Source organism: Fistularia commersonii, chromosome 18 (assembly GCF_037954325.1).
Source record: "Fistularia commersonii isolate RoL2024-O1a breed Wild chromosome 18, RoL_Fcom_v1.0, whole genome shotgun sequence".
In the NCBI taxonomy this organism is placed as follows: domain Eukaryota; kingdom Metazoa; phylum Chordata; class Actinopteri; order Syngnathiformes; family Fistulariidae; genus Fistularia; species Fistularia commersonii.
The window spans coordinates 16,950,219-16,963,368 of record NC_141301.1 but is presented as its reverse complement, the minus strand read 5'-3'; positions in this window follow the sequence as shown (position 1 = coordinate 16,963,368).

Here is a 13,150-nt window from a genome sequence, read left to right as displayed (position 1 = left end):
AGTATTGAAAAAATGATTGACAAAGTGAAAAATATTAGGAAAAATGAAAAGTTTGTAAAATGTCACAGTATATGTATTTATGATAATTTTGACCAAAAATGTCTAAGGTCACTAACGTTCAAAAAAACTGTGAAACTCATCAAATATTGAAAAAATGATTGATAAAGTGAAAAATATTAGAAAAAGTGAAAAGTTTGTAAAATGTCACAGTACACGTATTTATGAAAATTTTGACCAAAAATGTCAAAGGTCACTAAAGTTCAAAAAAATGTGAAAATCATCATGTAATGAAAAAATGATTGACAAAGTGATAAATATTAGGAAAAGTGAAAAGTTTGTAAAATGTCACAGTACATGTATTTTTGAAAATTTTGACCAAAAATGTCTAAGGTCACTAACGTTCAAAAAAATGAGAAAATCATCAAGTATTGAAAAAATGATTGACAAAGTGAAAAATATTAGAAAAAGTGAAAAGTTTGTAAAATGTCACAGTACACGTATTTATGAAAATTTTGACCAAAAATGTCAAAGGTCACTAAAGTTCAAAAAAATGTGAAAATCATAAAGTATTGAAAAAATGGTTGAAAAAGTGAAAAATATTAAGAAAAGTGAAAAGTTTGTAAAATGTCAAGGTACATGTATTAATGAAAATTTTGACCAAAAATGTCAAAGGTCACTAACGTTCAAAAAAAGGTGAAAATCATCAAGCATTGTAAAAATGATTGACAAAGTGAAAAATATTAGGAAAAATGAAAAGTTTGTAAAATGTCAAAGTATATGTATTAATGAAAATTTTGACCAAAAATGTCTAAGGTCACTAATGTTCAAAAAAATGTGAAAATCATCTAGTATTGAAAAAATGGTGGACAAAGTGAAATATATTGGGAAAAGTGAAAAGTTAGAAAAGTGTCACAGTACGTCTATTCACGAAAATTTTAACAAAAAATGTCTAAGTTAACAAATATTGGAAAAAATATGAAAATCTTAAAGTATTGAAAAAATGGTTGACAAAGTGAAAAATATTAGGAAAAGTGAAAAGTTAGTAAAATGTCACAGTACATTCGTTCATGAAATTTTGACCAAAAATGTCTAAGGTCACTTACGTTCAAAGGAGAGTGAAAATCATAAAGTATTGAAAAAATGATTGACAAAGTGAAAAATATTAGGAAAAGTGAAAAGTTTGTAAAATGTCAAAGTATATGTATTAATGTAAATTTTGACCAAAAATGTCTAAGGTCACTAATATCGGAAAAAATATGAAAATCATAAAGTATTGAAAAAATGGTTGACAAAGTGAAAAATATTAGGAAAAGTGAAAAGTTAGTAAAATGTTACAGTACATGTATTTATGAAAATTTTGACCAAAAAAGTCTAAGTTCACTAACGTTCAAAAAAATGAGAAAATCATCAAGTATTGAAAAAATGATTGACAAAGTGAAATATATTAGGAAAAGTGAAAAGTTAGTAAAGTGTCAAAGTATATGTATTTATGAAAATTTTGACCAAAAATGTCTAAGGTCGCTAACGTTCAAAAAAATGTGAAAATCATATAGTATTGAAAAAATGGTTGACAAAGTGAAAAATATTAGGAAAAGTGAAAAGTTTGTAAAATGTCACAGTACACGTATTTATGAAAATGTTCACCAAAAATGTCAAAGGTCACTAAAGTTCAAAAAAAAGTGAAAATCATCAAGTATTGAAAAAATGATTGACAAAGTGAAAAATATTAGGAAAAGTGAAAAGTTTGTAAAATGTCACAGTATATGTATTAATGAAAATTTTGACCAAAAATGTCAAAGGTCACTAATTTAAAATACATGTGGAAAGCATATAGTATTGAAAAAATGGTTAACAAAGTGACAAATATTAGGAAAAGTGTAAAGTTAGTGAAGTGTCACAGTACATGTGTTCATGAAAATTTACACCAAAAATGTTTAAGGTCACTAACGTTCAAAGGAAAGTGAAAATCATGAAGTATTGAAAAAATGATTGACAAAATAAAAAATATTAGAAAAAGTGAAAAGTTTGTAAAATGTCACATTTTATGTATTCATGAAAATTTTGACCGAAAATGTGTAAGTTAACTAATATTGGAAAAAATATGAAAATCCTAAAGTATTGAAAAAATGGTTGAAAAAGTGAAAAATATTAAGAAAAGATAAAAGTTTGTAAAATGTCACAGTACATGTATTTATGAAAAGTTTGACCAAAAATGTCTAAGGTCACTAACGTTCAAAAAAATGTGAAAATCATCAAGCATTGAAAAAATGATTGACAAAGTGAAAAATATTAGGAAAAATGAAAAGTTTGTAAAATGTCAAAGTATATGTATTAATGAAAATTTTGACCAAAAATGTCTAAGGTCACTAACGTTCAAAAAAATGTGAAAATCATCAAGTATTGAAAAAATGGTGGACAAAGTGAAATATATTGGGAAAAGTGAAAAGTTAGAAAAGTGTCACAGTACGTCTATTCACGAAAATTTTAACAAAAAATGTCTAAGTTAACAAATATTGGAAAAAATATGAAAATCTTAAAGTATTGAAAAAATGGTTGACAAAGTGAAAAATATTAGGAAAAGTGAAAAGTTAGTAAAATGTCACAGTACATTCGTTCATGAAATTTTGACCAAAAATGTCTAAGGTCACTTACGTTCAAAGGAAAGTGAAAATCATAAAGTATTGAAAAAATGATTGACAAAGTGAAAAATATTAGGAAAAATGAAAAGTTTGTAAAATGTCAAAGTATATGTATTAATGTAAATTTTGACCAAAAATGTCTAAGGTCCCTAATATCGGAAAAAATATGAAAATCATAAAGTATTGAAAAAATGGTTGACAAAGTGAAAAATATTAGGAAAAGTGAAAAGTTAGTAAAATGTCACAGTACATGTATTTATGAAAATTTTGACCAAAAAAGTCTAAGTTCACTAACGTTCAAAAAAATGAGAAAATCATCAAGTATTGAAAAAATGATTGACAAAGTGAAATATATTAGGAAAAGTGAAAAGTTAGTAAAGTGTCAAAGTATATGTATTTATGAAAATTTTTACCAAAAATGTCTAAGGTCGCTAACGTTCAAAAAAATGTGAAAATCATTTAGTATTGAAAAAATGGTTGACAAAGTGAAAAATATTAGGAAAAGTGAAAAGTTTGTAAAATGTCACAGTACACGTATTTATGAAAATGTTCACCAAAAATGTCAAAGGTCACTAAAGTTCAAAAAAATGTGAAAATCATCAAGTATTGAAAAAATGATTGACAAAGTGAAAAATATTAGGAAAAGTGAAAAGTTTGTAAAAGTCACAGTATATGTATTAATGAAAATTTTGACCAAAAATGTCTAAGGTCACTAATTTAAAATACATGTGGAAAGCATAGAGTATTAAAAAAATGGTTAACAAAGTGACAAATATTAGGAAAAGTGTAAAGCTAGTAAAGTGTCACAGTACATGTGTTCATGAAAATTTACACCAAAAATGTCTAAGGTCACTAACGTTCAAAGGAAAGTGAAAATCATGAAGTATTGAAAAAATGATTGACAAAGTAAAAAATATTAGAAAAAGTGAAAAGTTAGTAAAGTGTCACAGTACGTCTATTCACGAAAATTTTAACCAAAAATGTCTAAGTTAACTAATATTGGAAAAAATATGAAAATCATAAAGTATTGAAAAAATGGTTGACAAAATGAAAAATATTAGGAAAAGTGAAAAGTTAGTAAAATGTCAAAGTATATGTATTAATGAAAATTTTGACCAAAAATGTCTAAGGTCACTAATATCGGAAAAAATACGAAAATCATAAAGTATTGAAAAGATGGTTGACAAAGTGAAAAATATTAGGAAAAGTGAAAAGTTAGTAAAATGTCACAGTACACGTATTTATGAAAATTTTGACCAAAAATGTCAAAGGTCACTAAAGTTCAAAAAAATGTGAAAATCATCATGTATTGAAAAAATGATTGACAAAGTGAAAAATATTAGGAAAAGTGAAAAGTTTGTAAAATGTCACAGTACATGTATTTTTGAAAATTTTGACCAAAAATGTCTAAGGTCACTAACGTTCAAAAAAATGTGAAAATCATCAAGTATTGAAAAAATGATTGACAAAGTGAAAAATATTAGAAAAAGTGAAAAGTTTGTAAAATGTCACAGTACACGTATTTATGAAAATTTTGACCAAAAATGTCAAAGGTCACTAAAGTTCAAAAAAATGTGAAAATCATTAAGTATTGAAAAAATGATTGACAAAGTGAAAAATATTAGGAAAAGTGAAAAGTTTGTAAAATGTCACAGTATATGTATTTATGAATATTTTGACCAAAAATGTCTAAGGTCACTGACGTTCAAAAAAATGTGAAAATCATATAGTATTGAAAAAATGATTGACAAAGTGAAAAATATTAGGAAAAATGAAAAGTTTGTAAAATGTCAAAGTATATGTATTAATGAAAATTTTGACCAAAAATGTCAAAGGTCACTAAGTTCAAATACATGTGGAAAGCATATAGTATTGAAAAAATGGTTAACAAAGTGACAAATATTAGGAAAAGTGTAAAGTTAGTAAAGTGTCACAGTACATGTGTTCATGAAAATTTACACCAAAAATGTCTAAGGTCACTAACGTTCAAAGGAAAGTGAAAATCATGAAGTATTGAAAAAATGATTGACAAAGTAAAAAATATTAGAAAAAGTGAAAAGTTAGTAAAGTGTCACAGTACGTCTATTCACGAAAATTTTAACCAAAAATGTCTAAGTTAACTAATATTGGAAAAAATATGAAAATCATAAAGTATTGAAAAAATGGTTGACAAAGTGAAAAATATTAGGAAAAGTGAAAAGTTAGTAAAATGTTACAGTACATGTATTTATGAAAATTCTGACCAAAAATGTCTAAGGTCGCTAACGTTCAAAAAAATGTGAAAATCATCATGTATTGAAAAAATGATTGACAAAGTGAAAAATATTAGGAAAAGTGAAAAGTTTGTAAAATGTCACAGTACATGTATTTTTGAAAATTTTGATCAAAAATGTCTAAGGTCACTAACGTTCAAAAAAATGTGAAAATCATCAAGTATTGAAAAAATGATTGACAAAGTGAAAAATATTAGAAAAAGTGAAAAGTTTGTAAAATGTCACAGTACACGTATTTATGCAAATTTTGACCAAAAATGTCAAAGGTCACTGAAGTTCAAAAAATGTGAAAATCATAAAGTATTAAAAAAATGATTGACAAAGTGAAAAATATTAGGAAAAGTGAAAAGTTTGTAAAATGTCACAGTACATGTATTTATGAACATTTTGACCAAAAATGTCTAAGGTCACTAACGTTCAAAAAAATGTGAAAATCATCAAGTATTGAAAAAATGATTGATGAAGTGAAAAATATTAGGAAAAGTGAAAAGTTAGTAAAATGTCACAGTACATGTATTTATGAAAATTTTGACCAAAAATGTCAAAGGTCACTAAAGTTCAAAAAAATGTGAAAATCATCAAGTATTGAAAAAATGATTGACAAAGTGAAAAATATTAGGAAAAGTGAAAAGTTTGTAAAATGTCACAGTATATGTATTTATGAAAATTTTGACCAAAAATGTCTAAGGTCACTAACGTACAAAAAAATGTGAAAATCATATAGTATTGAAAAAATGATTGACAAAGTGAAAAATATTAGGAAAAATGAAAAGTTTGTAAAATGTCAAAGTATATGTATTAATGAAAATTTTGACCAAAAATGTCTAAGGTCACTAATATCGGAAAAAATATGAAAATCATAAAGTATTGAAAAAATGGTTGAAAAAGTGAAAAATATTAGGAAAAATGAAAAGTTTGTAAAATGTCAAAGTATATGTATTAATGAAAATTTTGACCAAAAATGTCAAAGGTCACTAAGTTCAAATACATGTGGAAAGCATATAGTATTGAAAAAATGGTTAACAAAGTGACAAATATTAGGAAAAGTGTAAAGTTAGTAAAGTGTCACAGTACATGTGTTCATGAAAATTTACACCAAAAATGTCAAAGGTCACTAACGTTCAAAGGAAAGTGAAAATCATGAAGTATTGAAAAAATGATTGACAAAGTAAAAAATATTAGAAAAAGTGAAAAGTTAGTAAAGTGTCACAGTACGTCTATTCACGAAAATTTTACACAAAAATGTCTAAGTTAACTAATATTGGAAAAAATATGAAAATCATAAAGTATTGAAAAAATGGTTGACAAAGTGAAAAATATTAGGAAAAGTGAAAAGTTAGTAAAATGTTACAGTACATGTATTTATGAAAATTTTGACCAAAAATGTCTAAGGTCGCTAACGTTCAAAAAAATGTGAAAATCATTTAGTATTGAAAAAATGGTTGACAAAGTGAAAAATATTAGGAAAAGTGAAAAGTTTGTAAAATGTCACAGTATATGTATTTATGATAATTTTGACCAAAAATGTCTAAGGTCACTAACGTTCAAAAAAATGTGAAAATCATATAGTATTGAAAAAATGATTGACAAAGTAAAAAATATTAGGAAAAATGAAAACTTTGTAAAATGTCAAAGTATATGTATTAATGAAAATTTTGACCAAAAATGTCTAAGGTCACTAATATCAGAAAAAATATGAAAATCATCAAGTATTGAAAAAATGATTGACAAAGTGAAAAATATTAGGAAAAGTGAAAAGTTTGTGAAATGTCAAAGTATATGTACTTATGAAAATTTTGACCAAAAATGTCTAGGGTCACTAACGTTCAAAAAAATGTGAAAATCATCAAGTATTGAAAAAATGGTTTTAAAAGTGAAAAATATTAGGAAAAATGAAAAGTTTGTAAAATGTCACAGTACACGTATTTATGAAAATTTTGACCAAAAATGTCAAAGGTCACTAAAGTTCAAAAAAATGTGAAAATCATTAAGTATTGAAAAAAATGATTTACAAAGTGAAAAATATTAGGAAAAGTGAAAAGTTTGTAAAATGTCACAGTATATGTATTTATGAATATTTTGACCAAAAATGTCTAAGGTCACTGACGTTCAAAAAAATGTGAAAATCATATAGTATTGAAAAAATGATTGACAAAGTGAAAAATATTAGGAAAAATGAAAAGTTTGTAAAATGTCAAAGTATATGTATTAATGAAAATTTTGACCAAAAATGTCTAAGGTCACTAATATCGGAAAAAATATGAAAATCATAAAGTATTGAAAAAATGGTTGAAAAAGTGAAAAATATTAGGAAAAATGAAAAGTTTGTAAAATGTCAAAGTATATGTATTAATGAAAATTTTGACCAAAAATGTCAAAGGTCACTAAGTTCAAATACATGTGGAAAGCATATAGTATTGAAAAAATGGTTAACAAAGTGACAAATATTAGGAAAAGTGTAAAGTTAGTAAAGTGTCACAGTACATGTGTTCATGAAAATTTACACCAAAAATGTCTAAGGTCACTAACGTTCAAAGGAAAGTGAAAATCATGAAGTATTGAAAAAATGATTGACAAAGTAAAAAATATTAGAAAAAGTGAAAAGTTAGTAAAGTGTCACAGTACGTCTATTCACGAAAATTTTAACCAAAAATGTCTAAGTTAACTAATATTGGAAAAAATATGAAAATCATAAAGTATTGAAAAAATGGTTGACAAAGTGAAAAATATTAGGAAAAGTGAAAAGTTAGTAAAATGTTACAGTACATGTATTTATGAAAATTCTGACCAAAAATGTCTAAGGTCGCTAACGTTCAAAAAAATGTGAAAATCATTTAGTATTGAAAAAATGGTTGACAAAGTGAAAAATATTAGGAAAAGTGAAAAGTTTGTAAAATGTCACAGTATATGTATTTACGAAAATTTTGACCAAAAATGTCTAAGGTCACTAACGTTCAAAAAAATGTGAAAATCATATAGTATTGAAAAAATGATTGAAAAAGTAAAAAGTATTAGGAAAAATGAAAACTTTGTAAAATGTCAAAGTATATGTATTAATGAAAATTTTGACCAAAAATGTCTAAGGTCACTAATATCGGAAAAAATATGAAAATCATCAAGTGATGAAAAAATGATTGACAAAGTGAAATATATTAGGAAAAGTGAAAAGTTAGTAAAGTGTCAAAGTATATGTATTTATGAAAATTTTGACCAAAAATGTCTAAGGTCGCTAACGTTCAAAAAAATGTGAAAATCATATAGTATTGAAAAAATGGTTGACAAAGTGAAAAATATTAGGAAAAGTGAAAAGTTTGTAAAATGTCACAGTACACGTATTTATGAAAATGTTCACCAAAAATGTCAAAGGTCACTAAAGTTCAAAAAAAAGTGAAAATCATCAAGTATTGAAAAAATGATTGACAAAGTGAAAAATATTAGGAAAAGTGAAAAGTTTGTAAAATGTCACAGTATATGTATTAATGAAAATTTTGACCAAAAATGTCAAAGGTCACTAATTTAAAATACATGTGGAAAGCATATAGTATTGAAAAAATGGTTAACAAAGTGACAAATATTAGGAAAAGTGTAAAGTTAGTGAAGTGTCACAGTACATGTGTTCATGAAAATTTACACCAAAAATGTTTAAGGTCACTAACGTTCAAAGGAAAGTGAAAATCATGAAGTATTGAAAAAATGATTGACAAAATAAAAAATATTAGAAAAAGTGAAAAGTTTGTAAAATGTCACATTTTATGTATTCATGAAAATTTTGACCGAAAATGTGTAAGTTAACTAATATTGGAAAAAATATGAAAATCCTAAAGTATTGAAAAAATGGTTGAAAAAGTGAAAAATATTAAGAAAAGATAAAAGTTTGTAAAATGTCACAGTACATGTATTTATGAAAAGTTTGACCAAAAATGTCTAAGGTCACTAACGTTCAAAAAAATGTGAAAATCATCAAGCATTGAAAAAATGATTGACAAAGTGAAAAATATTAGGAAAAATGAAAAGTTTGTAAAATGTCAAAGTATATGTATTAATGAAAATTTTGACCAAAAATGTCTAAGGTCACTAACGTTCAAAAAAATGTGAAAATCATCAAGTATTGAAAAAATGGTGGGACAAAGTGAAATATATTGGGAAAAGTGAAAAGTTAGAAAAGTGTCACAGTACGTCTATTCACGAAAATTTTAACAAAAAATGTCTAAGTTAACAAATATTGGAAAAAATATGAAAATCTTAAAGTATTGAAAAAATGGTTGACAAAGTGAAAAATATTAGGAAAAGTGAAAAGTTAGTAAAATGTCACAGTACATTCGTTCATGAAATTTTGACCAAAAATGTCTAAGGTCACTTACGTTCAAAGGAAAGTGAAAATCATAAAGTATTGAAAAAATGATTGACAAAGTGAAAAATATTAGGAAAAATGAAAAGTTTTGTAAATGTCAAAGTATATGTATTAATGTAAATTTTGACCAAAAATGTCTAAGGTCCCTAATATCGGAAAAAAATATGAAAATCATAAAGTATTGAAAAAATGGTTGACAAAGTGAAAAATATTAGGAAAAGTGAAAAGTTAGTAAAATGTCACAGTACATGTATTTATGAAAATTTTGACCAAAAAAGTCTAAGTTCACTAACGTTCAAAAAAATGAGAAAATCATCAAGTATTGAAAAAATGATTGACAAAGTGAAATATATTAGGAAAAGTGAAAAGTTAGTAAAGTGTCAAAGTATATGTATTTATGAAAATTTTTACCAAAAATGTCTAAGGTCGCTAACGTTCAAAAAAATGTGAAAATCATTTAGTATTGAAAAAATGGTTGACAAAGTGAAAAATATTAGGAAAAGTGAAAAGTTTGTAAAATGTCACAGTACACGTATTTATGAAAATGTTCACCAAAAATGTCAAAGGTCACTAAAGTTCAAAAAAATGTGAAAATCATCAAGTATTGAAAAAATGATTGACAAAGTGAAAAATATTAGGAAAAGTGAAAAGTTTGTAAAAGTCACAGTATATGTATTAATGAAAATTTTGACCAAAAAATGTCTGTCACTAATTTAAAATACATGTGGAAAGCATAGAGTATTAAAAAAATGGTTAACAAAGTGACAAATATTAGGAAAAGTGTAAAGCTAGTAAAGTGTCACAGTACATGTGTTCATGAAAATTTACACCAAAAATGTCTAAGGTCACTAACGTTCAAAGGAAAGTGAAAATCATGAAGTATTGAAAAAATGATTGACAAAGTAAAAAATATTAGAAAAAGTGAAAAGTTAGTAAAGTGTCACAGTACGTCTATTCACGAAAATTTTAACCAAAAATGTCTAAGTTAACTAATATTGGAAAAAATATGAAAATCATAAAGTATTGAAAAAATGGTTGACAAAATGAAAAATATTAGGAAAAGTGAAAAGTTAGTAAAATGTCAAAGTATATGTATTAATGAAAATTTTGACCAAAAATGTCTAAGGTCACTAATATCGGAAAAAATACGAAAATCATAAAGTATTGAAAAGATGGTTGACAAAGTGAAAAATATTAGGAAAAGTGAAAAGTTAGTAAAATGTCACAGTACACGTATTTATGAAAATTTTGACCAAAAATGTCAAAGGTCACTAAAGTTCAAAAAAATGTGAAAATCATCATGTATTGAAAAAATGATTGACAAAGTGAAAAATATTAGGAAAAGTGAAAAGTTTGTAAAATGTCACAGTACATGTATTTTTGAAAATTTTGACCAAAAATGTCTAAGGTCACTAACGTTCAAAAAAATGTGAAAATCATCAAGTATTGAAAAAATGATTGACAAAGTGAAAAATATTAGAAAAAGTGAAAAGTTTGTAAAATGTCACAGTACACGTATTTATGAAAATTTTGACCAAAAATGTCAAAGGTCACTAAAGTTCAAAAAAATGTGAAAATCATTAAGTATTGAAAAAATGATTGACAAAGTGAAAAATATTAGGAAAAGTGAAAAGTTTGTAAAATGTCACAGTATATGTATTTATGAATATTTTGACCAAAAATGTCTAAGGTCACTGACGTTCAAAAAAATGTGAAAATCATATAGTATTGAAAAAATGATTGACAAAGTGAAAAATATTAGGAAAAATGAAAAGTTTGTAAAATGTCAAAGTATATGTATTAATGAAAATTTTGACCAAAAATGTCAAAGGTCACTAAGTTCAAATACATGTGGAAAGCATATAGTATTGAAAAAATGGTTAACAAAGTGACAAATATTAGGAAAAGTGTAAAGTTAGTAAAGTGTCACAGTACATGTGTTCATGAAAATTTACACCAAAAATGTCTAAGGTCACTAACGTTCAAAGGAAAGTGAAAATCATGAAGTATTGAAAAAATGATTGACAAAGTAAAAAATATTAGAAAAAGTGAAAAGTTAGTAAAGTGTCACAGTACGTCTATTCACGAAAATTTTAACCAAAAATGTCTAAGTTAACTAATATTGGAAAAAATATGAAAATCATAAAGTATTGAAAAAATGGTTGACAAAGTGAAAAATATTAGGAAAAGTGAAAAGTTAGTAAAATGTTACAGTACATGTATTTATGAAAATTCTGACCAAAAATGTCTAAGGTCGCTAACGTTCAAAAAAATGTGAAAATCATCATGTATTGAAAAAATGATTGACAAAGTGAAAAATATTAGGAAAAGTGAAAAGTTTGTAAAATGTCACAGTACATGTATTTTTGAAAATTTTGATCAAAAATGTCTAAGGTCACTAACGTTCAAAAAAATGTGAAAATCATCAAGTATTGAAAAAATGATTGACAAAGTGAAAAATATTAGAAAAAGTGAAAAGTTTGTAAAATGTCACAGTACACGTATTTATGCAAATTTTGACCAAAAATGTCAAAGGTCACTGAAGTTCAAAAAATGTGAAAATCATAAAGTATTGAAAAAATGATTGACAAAGTGAAAAATATTAGGAAAAGTGAAAAGTTTGTAAAATGTCACAGTACATGTATTTATGAACATTTTGACCAAAAATGTCTAAGGTCACTAACGTTCAAAAAAATGTGAAAATCATCAAGTATTGAAAAAATGATTGATGAAGTGAAAAATATTAGGAAAAGTGAAAAGTTAGTAAAATGTCACAGTACATGTATTTATGAAAATTTTGACCAAAAATGTCAAAGGTCACTAAAGTTCAAAAAAATGTGAAAATCATCAAGTATTGAAAAAATGATTGACAAAGTGAAAAATATTAGGAAAAGTGAAAAGTTTGTAAAATGTCACAGTATATGTATTTATGAAAATTTTGACCAAAAATGTCTAAGGTCACTAACGTACAAAAAAATGTGAAAATCATATAGTATTGAAAAAATGATTGACAAAGTGAAAAATATTAGGAAAAATGAAAAGTTTGTAAAATGTCAAAGTATATGTATTAATGAAAATTTTGACCAAAAATGTCTAAGGTCACTAATATCGGAAAAAATATGAAAATCATAAAGTATTGAAAAAATGGTTGAAAAAGTGAAAAATATTAGGAAAAATGAAAAGTTTGTAAAATGTCAAAGTATATGTATTAATGAAAATTTTGACCAAAAATGTCAAAGGTCACTAAGTTCAAATACATGTGGAAAGCATATAGTATTGAAAAAATGGTTAACAAAGTGACAAATATTAGGAAAAGTGTAAAGTTAGTAAAGTGTCACAGTACATGTGTTCATGAAAATTTACACCAAAAATGTCAAAGGTCACTAACGTTCAAAGGAAAGTGAAAATCATGAAGTATTGAAAAAATGATTGACAAAGTAAAAAATATTAGAAAAAGTGAAAAGTTAGTAAAGTGTCACAGTACGTCTATTCACGAAAATTTTACACAAAAATGTCTAAGTTAACTAATATTGGAAAAAATATGAAAATCATAAAGTATTGAAAAAATGGTTGACAAAGTGAAAAATATTAGGAAAAGTGAAAAGTTAGTAAAATGTTACAGTACATGTATTTATGAAAATTTTGACCAAAAATGTCTAAGGTCGCTAACGTTCAAAAAAATGTGAAAATCATTTAGTATTGAAAAAATGGTTGACAAAGTGAAAAATATTAGGAAAAGTGAAAAGTTTGTAAAATGTCACAGTATATGTATTTATGATAATTTTGACCAAAAATGTCTAAGGTCACTAACGTTCAAAAAAATGTGAAAATCATATAGTATTGAAAAAATGATTGACAAAGTAAAAAATATTAGGAAAAATGAAAAC